Raw genomic sequence first — 22,221 nt, 5'->3', positions numbered from 1 at the left:
AGCTGCAGGACTAGAATTCACAGAATCACAGAATAGTAGGGGCTGGAAGGGACCTCTGTGGGTCATCTAGTCCAACCCCCCTGCCGAAGCAGGGTCACCTACAGTAGGCTGCACAGGACCTTGTCCAGGCGGGTCTTGAATATCTCCAGAGAAGGAGACTCCACAACCTCCCTGGGCAGCCTGTTCCAGGGCTCCGTCACCCTCAGAGGGAAGAAGTTCTTCCTCATGTTCAGACCGAACTTCTTGTGCCTCAGTTTGTGCCCATTGCCCCTTGTCCTGTCACTGGGCACCACTGAAAAGAGCTTGGCCCCATCCTCCTGACACCCACCCTTCAGATATTTGTAGGCATTTATAAAGTCCCCTCGCAGCCTTCTCTTCTTCAGGCTGAACAAGCCCAGTTCCCTCAACCTCTCCTCATAAGGGAGATGTTCCAGTCCCCTCACCATCCTTGTAGCCCTCCGCTGGACTCTCTCCAGTAGCTCTTCATCTTTCTTGAACTGGGGAGCCCAGAACTGGACACAGTACTCCAGATGAGGCCTCACCAGGGCAGTGTAGAGGGGAAGGAGAACCTCCCTTGTCCTGCTGGCCACACTCTTCTTGATGCACCCCAGGATCCCATTGGCTTTCTTGGCAGCCAGGGCACACTGCTGGCTCATGGTTAACCTGTCGTCCACCAGGACACCCAGGTCCCTCTCCGCAGAGCTGCTCTCCAGCAGGTCCACCCCAAGATTAAACGTTTTCTCTGTCACAATTGCACATTTGCAAGGACAGGCAGGCCCGTCAGCCTAATAAACGTAAGGAAGCGTGCTTTGCAAGAGAGAAAAACATTTGGGCAGCTCGCCAATGTCTGCTTTTGGGCTGGCTTACAAAGCAGGGGATGAAGCAAGCTCGGGATCCCGAGATGCCCCCCAGGCTGTCCCTTCCCCTCTCCTCCCGTTCTCAAGTCCCGACTGACAACACCAGTCTGCCCAGCTCGGCGTGTCAGGGGCGGACAGACGGCAGCACCAGCAGCGCGGTCTTCTTTCCAGTATCTCAAGTATGCGCCTGGATCTTGTCAGGCTGGCAGACGTCGAGCGTATGCACGGGTATTCCATGCTTGTGCTGACAGGTTTGTCTACATAATTACTTCTTTAAAAAAAAGGCTTGTTTACCCTTCTTGACACAATAACAGGGGCATAGCCCCTGCCTGGGAGCTCCGCTCGTACCATTATGCCTTGGAAGACCTGACCCGGGAGCTGCCGCGCGGATTCAGAGTTTGACCTCCACCGAAACCAGCGGGAGCTTTGCACAAAGAAAGAGGGTGTGATAAAGTCCTTGTGGTATAAATATTTAAACTAGCAGCACTCAGCAGCTGCTGATACTTCCATTTTCAATGCCAGAAAACCAGCTGGTATTTCTGTCCCCTTTTAGGGGAAAGGGCAAAGAGCATCCTGTTGACCCTCATGTGCTAATCCACGAGCCGGCTCCCTGTGAAAAGGCACAGATAGGGGCTTTCTGGACCGTTTCACTGTCAAATAAGAGAGTGCAGTGAAAGCCCCCATATGGGCCTGCCTGAAGCGTGTTTGATGATTAAAGAGACAGAAGAAAGGGAAGAAGAAGAAAAGGATCAGGAGGTAGAATATACCTGCGTGCCCTTTACGCTGATGCAGTGAAAACCAAGTGCTGTCGTGGGCTGTAATGCCAAACAGTCAGTCACACACTTAAAAAAAACCAAAAAGGTTTTTGGTTTTTTTTCACACTCAGAAGAATTAGTGAAGTAATGGCAATTTGTCAGCAGGCAAACGGTCCACCGAGGGACCAGTCCAACCCTGAAAGTCAGCGAAAAGCCTTCGGCTGGCTCAAAGGACTCCTTGAGCCGTACAGTGGTTCTGGGCCACGCGTACGACTCCGGTGCCCATCGCTAAGAGCTGCGTGCGTAGACGCAGGACCCGAGATCTGCGTATCTCCCCCCACGCAATCTGCTTAGCTCATCAACGGAATAAAATGTTTTCACAGAATCACAGAATGGTCGGGGTTGGAAGGGACCTCTATGGGTCACCCTGTCCAACCCCCTGCCGAAGCAGGGTCACCCAGAGCAGGCTGCACAGCACCGCGTCCAGGCAGGGCTTGAATATCTCCAGAGAAGGAGACTCCACAACCTCCCTGGGCAGCCTGTGCCAGGACTCCATCACCCTCAGAGGGAAGAAGTTCTTCCTCATGTTCAGCTGGAGCTTCCTCTGCTTCACTTTGTGCCCATTGCCCCTTGTCCTGTCGCTGGGCACCACTGGAAAGAGTCTGGCCCCGTCCTCCTGACACCCACCCTGCAGATATTTGTAAGCATATATTAGGTCCCCTCGCAGCCTTCTCTTCTCCAGGCTGAACAAGCCCAGCTCCCTCAGCCTCTCCTCATAGGAGAGGTGCTCCAGTCCCCTCCTCATCCTCGTAGCCCTCCGCTGGACTCTCTCCAGTAGCTCCTCATCTTTCTTGAACTGGGGAGCCCAGAACTGGACAGAGGACTCCAGGTGAGGCCGCACTAAGGCAGTGTAGAGGGGAAGGAGAACTTTCCTCGACCTGCTGGCCACACTCCTCCTAATGCACCCTAGAGTGCCATTGGCCTTCTTGGCAGCCAGGGCACACTGCTGGCTCATGGTCAGCTTGTCATCCCCCAGCACTCCCAGGTCTCTCTCCACAGACCACAGAGCTGCTCTCCAGCAGGTCCGCCCCAGCCTGTACTGGTGCATGGGGTTGTTCCTCCCCAGGTGCAGGACCCTGCATTTGCCCTTGTTGAACCTCATCAGGTTCCTCTCTGCCCAACAGAAAGGAAGGCTACAGCCTGCTTCGCAGGGTGCATCGTGAGTGAAATTTCAAGCTAGGTTCTGACTGCAAGGTCTTTGCTGCCGGTACCTGCATACAACGGAGCAAGCGTAGCTCCGACTCCTGGAAACGAAGTCAAGTAGGCAGGCAGAGAAGTTTTACTGTGCCCGGATAAGACACACACGCTCCCTCTGGGTGCCCAGAGGAAGGTGTCAGGTAGTTTTCCTGCATGCAAAGATCCCCCACCCGAGCAAAGCAAGCGCGCAGCTCTTTGGTGGGGGTTTTGCCTAGGCAACTGAACAACTGGCAGCAAACAACTGCCAGAGCAGCCCGCAGGGTGCTGACTCAGCACGTAAGCATCCCCCACGCTCTGACTCACGGCCCTCGCTTTCCCAAATCCATGGAAAAAGGCTGATAGCTGCTTTCCACCACTTCAAACCGCCCGTTGCCAGGGTTTGGTTTCAGGAGCTGCATTTGAACCGGCATCAACCCCAGGCTGAGTCCAACCGCATGCATAAAGAAATTTTAATCAGCGCACTTGCAGCTGTCGGTGGTGGCTGATCTTTCCTGCCCTCCTTTTGAACAAAATGCCTTTTTCCCCCTCCTCGCACTCTGCCGAGCCGTTTGCGGGAGTCTGAAGTGCACGCTAATCCAGACAAGGAACTCTCCTAACTGCATGTTGAGAACTGATAATCAATGTCGTCTTCAGTTTTTCTTAGGTGGTTATCCCCTTTAATGGAGTGTGCTGCAGTAACTGAGAATAAATCTGCTTTGGGTTAAGCTAGAGACTCTTATTTATTTTTCTTTCAGATCAGAGATTAATATTGCTGTATGACCATTGGCACTAACCTCTTTTGCCATAGCAACACTAAGGAGAACATAAACTATGAGTCATAATTTCTCTCTGGAGGACTTTTTTGTAATTATGATCATTCCACAGTTCCTAAAATATATTAGCTGATATATAGCCCTGGTGTAACAGCTTTGATTTTCCTTCGTTTCAGCACACAGGCAGAAAGAAGAGACTTGCATTATTTTCTCTTTCTCAGGCTGAGCTAAACACTACACAAAGTACCAGACATTCATTATTCATTATAACCGCGTGGCTCCTAAAACTCCACGGCAACATTTTCCTTAGAAAGGTGGAGCAGGTTCCCTTTTTCTCAGTAACCTTAAATGATACTGACCTTCTAAAAGAAAACTTGTGTCCTTCCCAACAGAGCGAGTAAATTGGGCTCTGACAGCTGGAACTGATCCAGACTGGAAACCGTGTTATACTGGGTGGCGGCAAGGCTGCACAGCAGCATCGCTCCTCCACCAGTCAATAGCTGTAAACTCTCCCGCAGAACACAGCTGCAACACACAGCCCAAATTCAGTAATAATCCTGATTCTCTCTGCTCCCTTCAGTGAAAAACCCAGCCTTGGAACAACTTACCCGTACAGCTCCTTGGAATATCTCAACAGATGATCACACCAGATCATCACAGGAGATTGTAAGACTTTTGTGTGTGTGGCTGTCTCCTGCATTTCCTTTACAATACAGTCTCCTGCATGCTGGTGCGAAGTGCTCAGAAAACCCATAGTGTCTGTTGCAGGAGCAGAATTAGGAAAAATCATTAGCAAAGCCAAGGACACCCACATTCAGGCAATAGTCATAATCCAAAATGGAGAGACAGAACAAGCCTGCGTCTCTCACCGCTCTGCAGCGTGATCCCCAACAGTTAAACCAAGCCCAGACTGCACCAACACGAAGGAGAAGTGGTTCGCTCGTGCCTTGCCAGGACGAAGCAGCACACACAGGCTCAGGCTTGTGCAGGCATGCAGCCAAAGACCAGGACACCAAGTAACACAGGATCAATCACTCCACAGCCTTGTGTCCTTCCCCACCCGAAGGTTTGGGGAAAAAACCCCAAACCTTCAAATTCCTGAACACAGGGAGCCATTCAGCAAGACCTGGACAGGCTGGAGAGCTGGGCAGAGAGGAACCTGATGAGGTTCAACAAAGGCAAATGCAGGGTCCTGCACCTGGGAAGGAACAACCCCAGGCATCAGTACAGGCTGCGGTGGACCTGCTGGAGAGCAGCTCTGTGGAGAGGGACTGGGTGTCCAGGTTGACCATAAGCCAGCAGTGTGCCCTGGCTGCCAAGGAGGCCAATGGGATCCTGGGGTGCATGAGGAGGAGTGTGGCCAGCAGGTCGAGGGAGGTTCTCCTGCCCCTCTACACTGCCCTGGTGAGGCCCCATCTGCAGTGCTGTGTCCAGTTCTGGGCTCCCCAGTTCAAGAAAGATGAGGAGCTACTGGAGAGAGTCCAGCGGAGGGCTACGAGGATGATGAGGGGACTGGAGCATCTCTCCTACGAGGAGAGGCTGAGGGAGCTGGGCTTGTTCAGCCTGAAGAAGAGAAGGCTGCGAGGGGCCCAAATATATACTTACAAATATCTGAAGGGTGTGGGTCAGGAGGATGGGGCCAAGCTCTTCTCAGTGGTGCCCAGTGACAGGACAAGGGGCAACGGGCACAAACTGAAGCAGAGGAAGTTCCAGCTGAACATGAGGAAGAACTTCTTCCCTCTGAGGGTGACGGAGCCCTGGCCCAGGCTGCCCAGGGAGGTTGTGGAGTCTCCTTCTCTGGAGATATTCCAGACCCACCTGGACGTGGTCCTGTGCAGCCTGCTCTGGGTGACCCTGCTTGGGCAGGAGGGTTGGACCAGATGACCCACAGAGGTCCCTTCCAACCCCTACCATTTTCTGTGATTCTGTGAAGGTCCTTGTAACGCCCTACGCCGTTACCCTCAGCGAGGAGAGGCTGCCTCTGTCTTCCTCACTCCCTCCCGGCAGGCTGAAGCTGTGCAGAAGTGTGGGTGACGCGAACTGTGCTGGATACCGAAAATGTGCCAGGCAGTGCTCGGAACAAATGGCGCACAGGGGATGTCTACAGCCCGCCACGTACACGCACCTCATTTAGATCAAGCACCAGGCACAGCCTCACCACAGAAACACAACGCTCCATTCAAGCAAATTTATCTTATTTCTCAGCTGCTTAGCTCCTGATGTCCCACACTATTCATTTAAAGCGAGCTTCAGCATCTTTTCAGTACGCTGCCAACTACAGTTATATATGCCCTTATATTACTTGTTCCTTCTGACATGCCTGTAGGCAAATGAGCCCCGGGAGGGTGACAACACGAGCTGCATTAACCAGCCGCCTGGTCCCTGAACCGTTGCAGCTCAACGCAGCGCTCTGAGAGACACGGAAAAAGGGACAGTGAGAAGGTCTGACTAGCGGTAAACAAATTACGAACACAGAAGTTGTCTGCATTTGCAGAGTCGATTGTCACTTCCACACTACCACGGTGAGAGCTATCTGCGCTGTGACTTCTTTCAAACAGCCTTCGTTTTCCTGCAAGGTTCGCCGATTTACTGCGGGCGGTGGCTGGAGATGGAAGTCAGGGAGCAGGTTACGACTGAAAAACATCAAGAGGCGACACGTCGTGCAAGACCCACGTAAAAAGGTCCTACATGAATTTGAAAATAAGGTGGTTTTGGTTTGCGTGTCCAGGCGCAAGCTCTTCCGAAGAGTGGCTCCGTCCTCTGCATGCCGCTGGACACCTCTACACATAACAGACAAGCCTGCAGTGCATGGAAGCATGCAGTTCTGGTTTAGGTTTAACATGAAAACTCCATGCAGTTCTGGTTTAGGTTTAACATGAAAACTCCATGCAGTTCTGGTTTAGGTTTAACATGAAAACTCCATGCAGTTCTGATTTAGGTTTAACATGAAAACTCCATGCAGTTCTGGTTTAGGTTTAACATGAAAACTCCATGCAGTTCTGGTTTAGGTTTAACATTAAAACTGCATTAAAACAAGATCTTGTTGCGCAGTAGCTCTAAAACGCTGTGTGCGACATACAGATGTAAGATACACAGCATCCAGTTTCAAATACAGCGAGAACCTGGCAAAGCATTCACAGATTTTGGAATTGGTTTAAATCCTTTCACTAAAAAGGAAATAGACTGACAGGACCCTATGAATCCAACCCTAAAAAACAATCCATCAGATTGTTTTATTAATCAGTTCCCATTTCTTCTTAACGATACAATAGCTGACATTCAGCTGGGAGTGGAGGGAGGAATTAAGACAGGGAGGAGCGTGTGGGAAGAGAAAACAAATAGGAAAATGTGGGTAAGAAATGGAACGGTGGTATGTGCACGGGAGAGGGAGGAGTTGGTGGGAAGGGCGGGGAACCCGGAGGAAGGAGCCGAAAGGCTGCTGAGAAAGAGACACCGGCAGAGCCCCTAGAACGGAGGCAAAGACCCCCCAAAAAAGGACAGGACAGAACAAAGAGGCAGCAACAACACAGGGAAAACAAAGAAAAACAAGAGTCAGTGAGGTCGAGGGTTCAAAAGCATGGAAATGAGAGTAGGGAATCCAAACAGACTGTGGGATAGCTGCCACGTAAGAGACAGCAGCGGTAAGGAAAGAGCGCAGTATTTATTTTACCACCTCCCTACCTGCCCATCTGCGTGGCAGAGGCAGTGCCCAGGACTGAGGTCTAGCAGTGATTTTTATTGTGCAGTGTTGCATAGCCTTTTTGTTTTGCTTGAACTGTTTTGTTTTGTTTGGATTCCTTTGTTTCAAGGGAGCAAAGTTAGTCAGGAACAGGCCAAAGCAACACCTCATCCACACGCAGCAAACCAGCTCAGCCAGAGCCTGCAGAAGCCCATGCTGCAAACAGCCCCTGCCCAGGTCTGCAGAGCTTACGAAGGAAATCATTCCGGGCTGAGGCCTGCAAAGCTGTGCTGCCATTCAGAGAGACCTGGACAGGCTGAAGAGTTGGGTGCAGAGGAACCTGATGAGGTTCAACAAGGGCAAGTGCAGGGTCCTGCACCTGGGGAGGAACAACCGCATGCACCAGTACAGGCTGGGGCGGACCTGCTGGAGAGCAGCTCTGCGGAGAGGGACCTGGGTGTCCTGGGGGACGACAGGTTAACCATGAGCCAGCAGTGTGCCCTGGCTGCCAAGATGACCAATGGGATCCTGGGGTGCATCAAGAAGAGTGTGGCCAGTAGGTCGAGGGAGGTTCTCCTTCCCCTCTGCTCTGGCCTGGTGAGGCCCCATCTGGAGTACTGTGTCCAGTTCTGGGCTCCCCACGTCAAGAAAGATGAGGAGCTACTGGAGAGAGTCCAGCGGAGGGCTACGAGGATGATGAGGGGACTGGAGCATCTGTCCTACAAGGAAAGGCTGAGGGAGCTGGGCTTGTTCAGCCTGGAGAAGAGAAGGCTGAGAGGAGACCTTCTAAATGCCTCTAAATATCTGCAGGGTGGGTGTCAGGAGGACAGGGCCAGACTCTTTTCAGTGGTGCCCAGTGACAGGACAAGGGGCAACGGGCACAAACTGAACCAGAGGAAGCTCCAGCTGAACATGAGGAAGAACTTCTTCCCTCTGAGGGTGACGGAGCCCTGGAACAGGCTGCCCAGGGAGGCTGTGGGGTCTCCTTCTCTGGAGATATTCCAGCCCTGCCTGGACGCGGTGCTGTACAGCCTGCTCTGGGTGACCCTGCTTGGGCAGGGGCTTGGACTGGGTGACCCACAGAGGTCCCTTCCAACCCCGACCATTCTGTGTGATTCTGTGAATCCCACTCGTCGGTGTACGCTCACGCAACACCACACATTTGCCATGCCTACTTGTTTCCAAAAAGGCTTGTGGGGAGGCAGGAGGACAGATGCTGCGGTCTGCTCTCGCCCGTTCAGCTAACCCCCCCTCCGAGCGCGGACCAGGGGCAGGCAGGAGCTGCTCGAAGCGCTGAGGAATGCTCCTCCAACAGCTGGATTTCACTGCCAGGATCACGGAATCCTAACGGCTTGCTGGAGCGGAGCCAGCGGGATTTCTTCGCTGTTGCAAACAGGTTTTTGGGAAGGCAAAGCCAGCTCTCCTCCTCCGCCGGGCCTCACCCCCTCGCTTTGCCAAGAAGTCTGCTATATTAAGATACGAGGCAGCCATGCTGGCTGGGCCACTTCTCCTTCGTGCTTGGCCTCCCGTGGGAGTTGCTCCATTCTCACAGATCTGCCAAGAAAACAGCTTGTTCCCTCTGGCTTTCCTCAATTTCTTTTTTTAGCGGTGCCTTTCTGCTGCTTTTCAGGCTGGGTTCTGCTCCGACGCCGGCACGACCCTGCCCGCGTCCCCCTCAGATAAGGAGAAGCTTTCTCCTGCTCCACCCCTAACGCCTCCTGTGCCATCGCTGGCCTTTTCTCGTCCTGTTCCAGCAGCTCTCCCGTTCGCGACGTGACCCTCTCGTATAACGAAAGGCTCCGTTATGAATTCCTGCGGATGCCTCACAGGACGCAGGTTAATGGATACTGGGGTTTTCACGTCTGCTTGGATCGTTTTCTGTGTGGAAGAGGGAAACAGGGACAAAACGATGAAGGGCTTTGGAGCCGATGGAAGGAAAGCCTGGATTAGGACTCTCCAAAAGGGAAATGTCTCCTCGCCTGCTTGTCTTCTGCTGTCAAATTTCTGTGCTTGGAAACAAGGTCTTCTACAGAAGAGAGGAAGGCGGAGGTGTAGTGAGAGATGAAAACGACGGTGGAAACTCAGGAGCAACGCTTCTTTGCCACACAACTCTACAGTGACATATATGTATCTCATACATGGGGACACATATAGGCATGCGCATATATACACACGTGAGACGTATCTCTAGACACACACTTTATCCATCCTTACTATCTAGCACAAAGATTAATGTGCTAAACCGTAAAAGAAAATATTTGGCATCCAAGCCCCACTAATTTTGAAGACATCTGCACACCTATAACTCGTTCTGTAAAGCAATAAAGACAAAGTTCCTCAAAAGTTTTCCTCCTGACATTTCCTATAGTGCCTATGCTATCACAGTATTCAGCACCCATCCTAAAAACCAAAACAAATTCAGGTGGTCCCCTTTCGCATGATGTGACAGTAGTCAAAAATCTATGCCAGGTGGGAGACTAACAAAGTCAAATGTGTTTAGAGAACATTAGGGACAAGAGAACTGGAACTGGTGGTTCGCAATGGTATATGAGAATTACTCAAGCTGCAGCTCTAACAGGAGTAATTTTGTATTACAGCGAGCGTTTCACTTTATAAGGATTTCACAAAATCACTTTGCAAGTCTTTCACACATGGTTTTGAGCAATATTTTTCAGGCAGAGGCAATGTTCACACCGAGACAGATGCAAGCTCGCTCTGCCCATGCTTCAAGCCAACTGGAAGACATGTTAAATGTCAGACATAGCCCCAGGCTAATATGCCACGTCTCTCATTAGCTCAAACGGGGCACTGCACTAACTGCATCCCTACGATGCCTGGTCAGCTCCAAACGCAGACAGGGTGAGATCATCTCTGCCTGTACGATGCAGTTCGGCGACGCGGCCAGAGAGCTTTGCCTGCATGAAAAATGCATTTGCGGGGGGTGTTACTCTGCTGTTGCTCTGTTAATGCCTAACCTACCCCAAGTGATGGAACAAAACAGATCTTCAGACTAGAACTTAAAAAAAATACATCTGGTAAATATTTTACCTACAGTAGGCACTGAAGTTGGAGAAAAAGTTGTCTACTCAGAACTCCTCTGATTTGCTTGTTACAGCAGAAAGGGTGGCAAAAATTCCTCTTTGATACCATGCTATTGGAGCAATCTGAAAGAGTATTTTGGCTCCATAAATCTTAATCACCACACTACAATACAGCGCTTGGCGTCTGCTCTCCTTTTCTTTGTAGAAGGCTCCAATATGAGAGTGAAGAAGGGATCAGCTAAAACTCTGCAGCGGTTTTCTTCTGGTCTAAATCCTTCAGGGAAAGTGGCATGAAATGCTGCCTGTGGACTCGGCAGCAAGGCATGTGCCTGCCCCTCCGTGACATGGGGACTCATCCGCCGGGCAAAGCTCACAGCCAGATCCGACGCCAGCACCATGGCTCCGCCATCCAGATGACCACCTGAGGTGGAAGAAGAGGCAAGATGCTTTTCTGACATTCCCAAGACCCATGGAATTCAAGAAGCTTACGCAGAGCAATTACTTCGTGTAAGTCAGGATAAGGCTTTAGCCTGCTTGCACATCCCCACTGTGATGGAGACATCCTGTTCTTTAAGATGATCTATTATTCAGTGAGTTCTGCCATCTTTCTCCAGATATTATTTTCAGTCAACAATGCAGCTCGCCAAGTACTGCAAAAAAGCATTAGCTGAAAAAATTATTTGTCAGGAAATAGGGTTTCCTCTTCTCCACCTAACGCATTCCAGCAAGTTCCAGCTACATTGCTTCCTCCCAGCATTGAACTTGATGAAGCATGTGGTGAGCCTGGCAAGAACCTGCAGATGTCAAATGCTCACGATTATCAGCGCTAACAGTTGTTATTGTTCTCATATCAATCGTTAAAGCTTGCCCTTAGTAGGAAACGGTTCCTTTTTCGTGACTAGTTTCTTTTGTACAATAATCCTCTTTACATAGCATCGTGATATTTTCAGATTTTCATGCTCAGCTTTGAATGCTACTTGAATACTGCCCAGCGAGGAAAAGCCTGCTACGTTTAATATATATCATAGTTTCATTCTGAGCTGGATTTAGCACTGTGATCATTTGTTGTTGTTCCTTTCCCAAGCTGCACTGCTGTGGCTGCTGCCTTTAAGTTTCTTGCTTGTTTTCCAGCCATATTTCACTACCATTACCCACCATGATTTGCATTATCAGATTGTTTTTCACCAGTCTTCTATTAAGCTATGCTAAACTTTGCAACTAATCATACTTTTTTTTTTTGTTTCAGTGGTGGTGGTGCTGGGGTCCTGACATCCCTCAGCAGTGGCATCCTGCAATCATTTGTTGTACCATCCATTTATTGACATTTATCCCAACCCTATAGTAAGAGTCCTTACGCTGCTGCTTGCCTTCAAATCTGACTGAGTTTGTACATAAGGTACTCAAAAGTGCCATTTTCAGAAACAAAATCATCAGTGATTAAGCTGAGTGAGATGTAAGTATGGGGGGCTTAATTCCCCATCCAGCTTTGGAACGAACGCACTGAAGCCGAAAGAGCTGTGTAAGCTCTGTCGATGCTGCATAGTAAAAAAGGATGACCGTGGACCAGGCTCCCTTGCACAGCTATTATGGGATTGCAGAATGCTTGTTTGTAGGAATGCAGAAGCCCTGTTTGAGGTTCTTCAAAAGACAGTCACCCTGCTACCTTCAGGAATAAAAGCCTGACCTGAGAGCAAGCTGATGGATTCAAATCAACTCCAGCACGCTTTGCATTTGATTAAAACCAAGGTCCCCCTCTTTGCTCTAACTTCCCCAAACACTTTCACTATGTATGCTAGCTTTTAAGAGAACTTTCTCTGAACAGAGACTGACTACACACCTGCGAGACATTTCTTTGGATTCAAGGTAAAGTACCCAGATGCCGTTCCGAGGAGGATGCTACACAATATCTTAATTCTCACTCAAACAGCTCCTGTTTATCTTCATGAAGGGCTAACTCAAATATTAGCTTTTGGATTTGATAAGGGACACATTAAACAAATGCTGATGCCTGTACCGTAAAAAAGCTGGCTCTCAGCCAGGTAAGAGGAGCACTGCCTACAAGTGAAGTATTACTATATTCAGGCTTTGCTGGCAGTGGTATTTTCTTCCACAGCCTGCGTTTTTTGCAGCAGTGCATGAGCATATCTAATAGAGTAGCTTACAGGGAGATTTCAGTCAGCCCTAGCAGATGACAAATGAGACATTTCTTACGCCAGCTCAGCGGCATGCACTGCTCCTCTCCCTCCCGAGAACTCCCGTAAGAACTTCGGGTCTGAGACACCATTTTGTTACTCCATTATCAGGCAGTGACGGAAGAAACAACACTTCAAGTGTTCTCTACCCGCGAGATGATGAATGACTCCTCTCTCTAAAACAGAGAGGCAGCACAAGAAGGAACAGGAACACTCATTTCCTCTCCCAGTCAACAGTTAGAACGCTTGTCAAAAAATGTCACAATTGGTAAAATCAATGGAAATTTTGGTAACAGCTTGACACTTTCAGTATTGCAAAAACTCTCATCTAATACTCTCAGTTAATCAGCCTTACTAAAGCTGAATGGTTCCTTGAAATTAGTGGTGTTCCTGGGGACTACACCGCTTCTCGGCATGAATTAGACAAGCAAAAAATCCCAGTGCTTTACAAAGAGATTTTGAAGTAGATCTACAGTAACTCCCAAGAAGCTGCTTCAGATTAACAAAAAAAAAAACCAAAACATCAAAAAAACAACAACAAAGCAACCAACAAAATAAAATAGAAAGAGGGGTAAGAAAAGGTCACACTTCACAGTGAAAGTTTCCACAGGCATTTACCAGCTTCCTTACTCTGCACCACGCAAATGTTTAAACGCACTCTTACTAGACCTTCCAACAGATAGAGAATATTTCGCCCCTTGAAGATGACTTCCTCATCTTCTCAAGCCTGTGTTTTACCTCAGTATTTTCTGAAGTCACAGGCATAGGATAAAAAATACCAGCATTCGCCACGGAAGTGTCCCACCTGCATGTAGTCACGCTTTTGGAGCTTGGCTTACAAGCTCCTCTTCCCAGGACGCAGCCTTCTGCTGATCACGTCCTGAAGTAACCAGCTGGAAGGAGTTACATTGCTCACGTTGGCCATAAATTTTAGGGCTACGAGGATCATGAGGGGACTGGAGCATCTCTTCTACGAGGAGAGGCTGGGGGAGCTGGGCTTGTTCAGCCTGGAGAAGAGAAGGCTGAGAGGGGACCTTAGAAATGCCTATAAATATCTGCAGGGTGGGTGTCAGGAGGACGGGGCCAGACTCTTTCCAGTGGTGCCCAGCGACAGGACAAGGGGCAATGGGCACAAACTGAAGCAGAGGAAGCTCCAGCTGAACACGAGGAAGAACTTCTTCCCTCTGAGGGTGACGGAGCCCTGGCCCAGGCTGCCCAGGGAGGCTGTGGAGTCTCCTTCTCTGGAGATATTCAAGCCCTGCCTGGACGCGGTGCTGTGCAGCCTGCTCTGGGTGACCCTGCTTTGGCAGGGTCTTGGACCAGATGACCCACAGAGGTCCCTTCCAACCCTGACCAGTCTGTGATTCTGTGAAATACAAACAGCCCTGTCACTCATTCAGAAGCTGATGTATTTTTCCATAAAACTTGAGAAAAAATACCAAACTTCAGCCCGTCCCTGAGGAGCCGTCCCCTTTCATCCCAGTCCCTCCGTAATCAACTCCCAGCACAAGGGGGGGTCTGAACCGTGACTGCCGCTCTCAGATACCACCGCAATAAAGAGTAAATAGTGCAAACAACAACGGGTTCCCCCCCCAGGGGGGACTGCATCCAGGCACTTGCCTCACAGCGACAAGCCAGCATCCAAACAATCCGAGGCGCAGGCGGCGTTGCTCTCCGAATAGTTCCTGTGTTCCCGACTCTCACGAGAGGTGAAGGAGAAGATTTCCCACCCATGGGTCACTGCTATGCACACGTGCTTCCCTGCGCCCTGGCTCACCCTCGGCCCTCACTGCCCAGCCTGCCCTGCCTATTCCAGAAAACCTCACGCTAGCTTAGAGCCTAAGGTAGTGAGAAAGAAAGGATGAGTCCTGTCTTTTCCTCGGGGAGGCAAGTAAATACCTGCCAGGTGAAATAAAGCCCTGAGCACCCTCATAAGATCTTGTTCCACAAGCAGATAAAGAAGCTTCCCCCAGCCGAAGCAGCACGACACCCAGCTTTTGGCTCCCGTCTAGTAGAATCACCCAGGAAGCGAGATTTATTTTGCTGAAGGGTAAAGAAGGTCTGTTCCCACAGGAGAGCTTCGCTTCCTGCTTTGGGAAAACTAAATAGGTTGATTATGTCTGCTACAGCCTCATAAATCCACGTCAGCTGCTGCCTCGGGGAGAGCCATTGCTCCTCTGGGTGATTTTCTTCCCCACTTAGAGAAGATGAACAGCTGGTTACGTATATCACAGCTCCGGCAAAGAACTCACCCACAGCCTTATGCCACTGGAGGAGCAGGTTTCTGTCACAGAGACCACAGGAAAGCAGGAGGCAGAGCAGAAGCAGCTTGTTCTCTTTGGCACCAGCTTTTTCAGGTCAGAAGACAAAATGGGAGTCGGAGCGGGCTTTGGTAGTTGGCTTCCCGAATGGAGCTAGAAGCAAACCAAAGAACCCAAATTTTAAACCTGCTGGTGAACATCAAACTAATTGTAGTAAAATTTAGTAAAACCGTGGCAAATCCCCCGGAGCTACACAGCTCTGAGGTTTTCTCCGCCAACGCACGTAGCTCCAGCGATACCAACACAGGTACATCAGCTCGCATCCACTGCTAATCACAGAATCACAGAGTGGTAGAGGTTGGAAGGGACCTCTGTGGGTCACCCAGTCCAACCCTCCTGCCCAAGCAGGGTCACCCAGAGCAGGCTGCACAGGACCTTGTCCAGGTGGGTCCTGAATATCTCCATGGAAGGAGACTCCACAGCCTCCCTGGGCAGCCTGGGCCAGGGCTCCGTCACCCTCAGAGGGAAGAAGTTCTTCCTTGTGTTCAGCTGGAGCTTCCTCTGCTTCAGTTTGTGCCCATTGCCCCTTGTCCTGTCACTGGGCACCACTGAAAAGATAACACTGGCATTTAATAACTTGGCGCTTACAAGATTTTCTTTAAGACACGCAGTTTTGCGCCCATATGGCAGATTTCCAAGGAGCATACAGTTCCTTTATGCCGGGGCAGAAGTATTATCACACGAGTTCTCAGCAGCCTGTTTTTCCTTTCTTGGCTGGATGTGTCAAAGGGACCACAACCAGCAGATAAGAAATGCCTACAAAATCAAAGCACAGATTAGAGAGGCAGCGGCAGCAGCTGAGAGAACCATCTACCGCAGCTGTGAGACAGATCAAGGGAGCTGAGAAAAGCTAAGTGCGGTTTCAAACTTGACATGACGTTCAATCCATTGCATTAATAAATAGGGCATTACAAGGCTGTGAAAACACTGATTTTCTTTCCTGCTTGTTAGCCACGGGCTCTGCAACATCACTTGTGGCTAGCGCTGCCGCTCGTGATGCTGCAAGGCACGAATGTAGAGCAAAAATAAATTCGCCTCCTCCCTCAGCTTAGAGGGAAATTTTCATGTATCAGTGTTTGTGAGGACGTGTACATCTGTTTTTCAGCACGCTGTCACAGCACTATTAAAACCTAGAACTGTTAATATGGGAGCGCTCGGCGACTCGAACGCCCGCCCGAGGTGTAAATCTTCCCTCCAGCTTCTGCGTCCCCTAGAACTGAAGCGAGCAGAACCCCAGCAGCGTTTGCGCACCCAGGGACGAGCGTGCGTCGCGCAGCGTCCACGTAAGGCACGCAGCGAGCAACGCACCGACGAGGCCCGGAGCATTTTCCGATGCTCGAGGCTCACGAGTCAGCTCTCAGCAGGGATATTGGCCGGATACTTTGTGTGAATGAAGCTATGCAATGTGGACGCTGTCCCTAGTGCAGAGACCCAAAAAAGGCGATGAGATCGTGAGCTTCCCCAGCTCGGACAACGCGGGGCTCTGCCCGGGCAGCCCTTGCCCACGCTGGAGAGCACCTGAAGTGGCGAGATCTCCCGTCGGATGAAGGGTAGCATCTATGGGTACTCTGCGGGCTTCAGGCAAGCAAAACCACTGCATCGATGGGAAAACTAAAGCCAAGCATCTGCTCTCTGAGATGGCGTGGGCAGATGAAAGCAGCACCAGCTACGGGAACTTAATTCCCTTTCAAAAAGCATTGCTTGTTAAACCAATTGATTCACGTTTGCAAGTGAGGAAAATTAGCTTATTAGGCACCAGGTAGTTTGGTTTAATTTCCCTGACTTTCCAGGTGGGAACTGCAGCCAGTTTAACTAGAAATCTGCTGGGTCCCTGCAGCTGCGTGCCAGCCAGATGCTGGCAGAGGTTTATCCCATCTATAGCAACGAGAGCATCACCTGACAACCAACACCCCGCAACGCCGACTGATCCTGAGGAACCTTCTCACAGCCATGGGGTTCCTTAGCCGCACCCCAGGGAGCCGAGCTGTTCGATTTTAGCTTTGTTCTAGGTAGAGACCAGTACCCTGAATACGCATGGCAGAAACCCGACAGTGCAATCTGTGGTTTCAGTGTTGAAATGGATATGTAAATAAAAAAAAAACTTAAAGACCACCTTCCTCTTTGCACCATTGCAGTCCTTTGATCTGTAACCATTCTCACCATTTCCAAAACACATCTTTCTTCTTGCTATGACAACAGCAGCTCAAAGCGAAAATCTCAAGCCAACGCAACTGTGTCCCTGATGTCGGAACAGGAACGGAATCTAAGAGTAAACAAATAAAATTTACGTGCCGTTCGTCCTTCCCTGCAAAAGAGAGGTCCGCAACGCTCCTTACAGCACGGCTCCTTTTTGCGTGGCTTGAAACACTGCTCTTTCAAGGACTGTATTTTTCCCCACTCACAATAAGCCAAATAAAACGGGTTGGAATGAAACTGCCAAATGTTAACAAAAACTTGCAGAGCCGTTGTTGCAGCTTCAGACACCCAGCCCGTTGCCTGCTCCATCTCAATGCGGCTGAAGACACGTTCATGCCGCAATGATGAAGCTACTACAATGCGCACACGGCACAAGAGCGGAGAAAAACATCCAGGGTGTTATTAAGTGTCAGTAGAAAATCTTACAGCACTTAAAGCATCCAGTTATTTTTACCTGGGGTTCTGGTGATTAACAAGCTGTGAATGTCAGATCCATCTAACTCACCCTCAAAGTACAGGAGAGGGAACCGAGGAACAGGTCCTTAGCACCACTTACTGAAACAATACAAAAGTAAGAATTATTATTATTATTGCTAGTTCCACTCTAGCACTTCAGTTCGACTGAAAATCTGCCCTTCGATAGAACAAAGGTGAGTCGAGTGCCTCAGGAGATGGAACAACCAGCATTACTCTCCAGCTTAGCTTCTATTATACCTTGCAAGATGAAACTATCAGAAACCAACGTTCTCTGTACACCTGACATATGCAGGTGCTTTGAATTCATAGCTCTGCCATCTCACCCCTCCCCCCAAAAAAGACTCAGAGGTTTGTGAATATCAGCTAAGATATGAATATGGTGCAAAATGCTTAACGTGCCTCACCACGCGCGATCAACGGACCGCACAGCAAAGCATCGGGCCAAAGCGGGGGACAGCATCTGCTTCAGGAAAAAGGATGTAGCTGGGAATTACCTTTCAGCGGAAAACATTTCACCAGATGGGAACGTTATTTATACGGGATGCTTCCCGTTAGCAGCGACTAACATTCGTGGTATGAAAGCTCTTCTTTTTACAGCACTAGAGTTATGCCACGCTTCTAATCATCAGTAGCACCGTTCTTTTTCTCCTTCCCCGGCCCATACTTTCGAGCTGTCCGTGCAAGAACCGCTGCGCTGTCGTGGTCTGGTGACCCGCTTAGCACGAAGCGAGGCAGCAGCCAGCAGATAAGTCAGGGCAGCAGGGCAGCGGCGGGGACTGGAGCTCGTCACCGCGTTATGATTCACCGCTCATCTATGCGGGATGCGGCGAAACCCAAGGACGCGCTGACGTTCGCTCTCCGCTCTTTCTTTTCTTGCTTGTAGGTGGGGCTCCGTTCACAGGATTTCCCCTTCCTCTGCCCTTGCAGAGCTTCAAGGTCGCTGACCTGGCAGGGGCCGCGGGCTGGGAACGCTTCGAGGAAAGCCGGGTTTCAGGACAGCAGTTTTTTGGACCTGCAAAATTTGGAGCGAGTCAGTACACGTCTGTGTAGAGGTTACACCTTCCTCCCACAGATCCCGTGCTTATGCCGAGTTCGTGCACCTTTTTAAAATGAGAGGGGGGAGATTTTCGTTCGAAGATCCGGTAGGAAAAGCCTGACAGTACAATGCACACTGTTCAGCAGGTTTTCTTTATTGTGGCGCCGGGCACGCGGGGGATTTCTCCTCCAAACGTGCGCACCAGACACCCTGTTACTTCAGGTTAAATACAATCACACATGTAAATATTCATTATATTTCTAAGAACTAATTAGCATATGTAAATATCTTTCACACATGTCTGTTAGCATCTTTGGGTGGTCTTCCCAAGATGAAGGCCCATCCTCTTCATCACGCTGCTCGCTGACTGACATTTGTTTCTGCGCAGACTCAGTTCCAGGATCACGTCCATCGTGTCCTTCAGGGTGTTTGGCTCCGGTCTTGTAGCTCTCTGGGTGCCTCCTGATCTCTGTAGCTTGGCGCATTTGCCCTCCCAAGGCCGAGCTGTCTGGAGTAGAATTATTTAGGAGTCTCTTTTATCCCACAATTATCCCAATTGTTTGCTGAGAACCAAGACCACTTTTGTTTCACTTAATTATTTTGACTAACGACTAAGTGATACCTTGTGCCCATGTCCTTCCACTACATTCCTTAATGAGAAAACAGGGATTAGTTTAACAGAGTTACATCGTTAGCTCACTATGCATGCAGGAATACAAGTTACAGTACTAAAGACTACTAAAACTAGAAAATATTAAGGCTTTTTTGTTATAGTTTCACGTTTCTTACAATCCCCCCCATCAATTTAGAGCAGAGATACGGAAGGAATTCTCCCCTCTGAGGGTGGTGAGGCCTGGCCCAGGCTGCCCAGCAGCCCTGGCAGTGCTCACAGCTCCCCCCGCACCCCCCTGGGCTGCCTGTACACGCCGGTCCGACTTCAGCCCCGGCGGGCCCGCAGCCCCGACAGCCCGCACCGGGGTGGGGGGGGACAGCGCCGAGCCGCCGCGAACCCCGCACCCGCCCGCCGCGGCACTGCGGCGCCCCCTGGCGGCGCGTCAGTGTAACAGCCGCTGAAATGGTCTGCGTTAATCCATTAAAGCTCGTTAGGGGCAACCGGACGTCGCGCTCAGAAGAACCGAATTGCGCTTGGGGCTTTCTCCAGCAAAACGCTTCCTCACTGACACAGGCTTGAAGCAGTTTTCAATCTTAATAAGGTTCGAAGCTAAACTTTGTCATCGCAAGCTTCCACATTTCCCCCAATCGATGGGTTTTTTTCCCAGCTGCTGATTGCTCTGGACGGCTTTGCGTGTCATTTCAATTAGGGAAGGAAGATCCGCCTAATTGCTAAGCATCAAAATGCCCTAAAAAGTAGAATTTCTGAGCTTGAGGCAAGTCAGCTGGAGCATTTCTGAAATCCTCCCCCGCCCTCACTCAGCCCAGTCTCATCGTGCGGGGCAGCGGCGGCGAGCGCGTTAAATGCGTTAAATCCACTTTTAATGCAACCTTGCTTAGACAGTGGGCTCCAGAGATGGTGACGGCTCCTGGCCACCTTTCCAGGCCCAGTTGGAAGCAATCAAAAGCGTTAGCGTAGTGCCGAGCTCCCGGGCGTCATTCCGAAGGTCGAGGCTGGCACGGTGGCGGAAGAACGTGTCCGGTCAACGCGTTCATGGCTTGGGTTTGCCTAAGGGCAGCCTGGGCGGGATGTGGTACGAGTTTACACCTAAGGAACCGAGAGAAACGGGCGCACCTACACGCTGGCTAACGTGCGAATGTCTTCTTCGGTCTTCGCCTTGATCATCCAAACCCCATCCAAGTTCCCCAGGACTCAGAGGAAATGAAACATAGAAAGGAAAATCCCCTATGCCCCTTCATGTCCCCCAGGACTCAGAGGAAAAGAAACGTAGAAAGAAAAATCCCCTATGCCCCTTCATAGAATCAGAGGTTGGAAAAGACCTCTGAGATCATGAAGTCCAACTGTCAACCCAACACCACTGTGCCTGCTAAACCATGTCCCGAAGTGCCACATCTACACGTAATTACTCCCTTCCACCTCGGCCTGTCCATCAGGTTCGTCCCTGGCTTAATGGGAACAGAGAGTAGGATAGCACATGGCCATCCATGATCTTGTGCTCCCCTTCTTGTTAAAAAAGGAGCCATGATACATATTTTGCCTCCAGTGAGGCTTTCTTTGCAGATGTAATCGTAAAAAAAAGAAGGAAATACGACCTAGAATGCAGAAGACACTCTGTCCTCAGAGAGCAATATCAATGGTTCACTGTCAAATTGAAAGGATATTTTCCGTGATGATGTGTCTTGGGTGACTTGAATACTTTCATAAATAATTTGGATGATGGAAAAGAACATGCTTACTAATTCTGCAGATGACAAAAGCTTTAAGGATGTTAGAAGACAGAGCTACAATGAGCGCGATCTTGGCAAACCAGAAGAACAAACAGTTTTAAAAACGTAAGTCTCCAAAATGTAACCCAGCTTGTTATCTAGTCAAGAAAAACGCGGTGGCCAACGCTTAGTCGGAATAAGCAGCTGCATGAAACAGGGGAAGGCAAGGCAGTGGTGCGGGAACAGTTCTGGGATGTTTGCAAGGGTTCATAAAACGCGTGAGTCAGTGATGCTGCTGCAAAAAGCCTTACATCATAAAATGCAGTACCTGTAAGTAATCCCCATGGAGCGACAACAACGGCAACCCCAGCAGCCCTTAGACCTCAGCTGAGATACTGCGTTTAGAAAGCTACGGGCCGACTGGAGAGAGCCAAGAGTGTCAAAGGAACAGACATAAGTCTTCCAACCTTCCTGCATGAAGATCGGAGCAGAGCTTACTAGCGGTCAGTTACAAGAAGGACTTTACAAAACTAGGAAGGGGTCATCCAGTAGTTATTGCCCCAAAGGACGGGGGAAAAGTAATGATGTCAGCAAAGAGAATTTGAGTGAACATCAGAAGGGGTGGGGGGTGCTTGTTAACAGTAGCCACCATGAAGCCCTGTCAAGATTACTCGAGGCGGCTGAGGAGTCTCCGCCATCAGATGCTGGTAAGAGCAGGTTGGACAAATCCCTGCCGGGAACGCCATACCTGTAGCTGGAAAAAGCGGTGGGACTAGACCCTCTGAAGACCCTTTGCAGCACCGAGCCTCCAGTTCTGTTCACTGTGGCGAGGGTGGGAGCCAGGACACTGCCGAGCCAGCCCGTCCCCAAGTCATCGTCAAGAGCCCGCTCGGCTTTTTGCTGCCCTCAGCCTGCAGGAGCAGAAGTACCCGGTGAGTTTTAAGGGGTTGACCAGTTCTCCGAACAATGCTGCTTAAAATACCTCCCTTCCTCCCAGGGCTATAAACAATCTCTGCATACCAAATGCGAGGCCGGAGTTAAGTCTCTGACTGGCCCCGGGAAATAAGAAATTATATACTCTGCCTTGAAGGGTTTATGCGAATCCAGTCGAAACTTTCTGAAGTGGGTGCCTCAGATCAGGCCATTAAGTCCCTATGCAGAAGCCGAAATCAGTGGCCTCATTTCCAGACACACACTGAGCACTCAGCAGCTCCCGTCGAGTCCAAGAGCAGCCGGTGATTGCTCGCCACATCTGAGAACTCGTGCCACTTTGGCTCCGAGATGTGGACCTGAAAGCAATTTTCTATGCAATTTTTCA

The sequence above is a fragment of the Opisthocomus hoazin genome, chromosome 9 (genome assembly GCF_030867145.1).
Source record: "Opisthocomus hoazin isolate bOpiHoa1 chromosome 9, bOpiHoa1.hap1, whole genome shotgun sequence".
Taxonomy (NCBI): Eukaryota; Metazoa; Chordata; class Aves; order Opisthocomiformes; family Opisthocomidae; genus Opisthocomus; species Opisthocomus hoazin.
Note: the sequence above shows the minus strand (reverse complement) of the source record.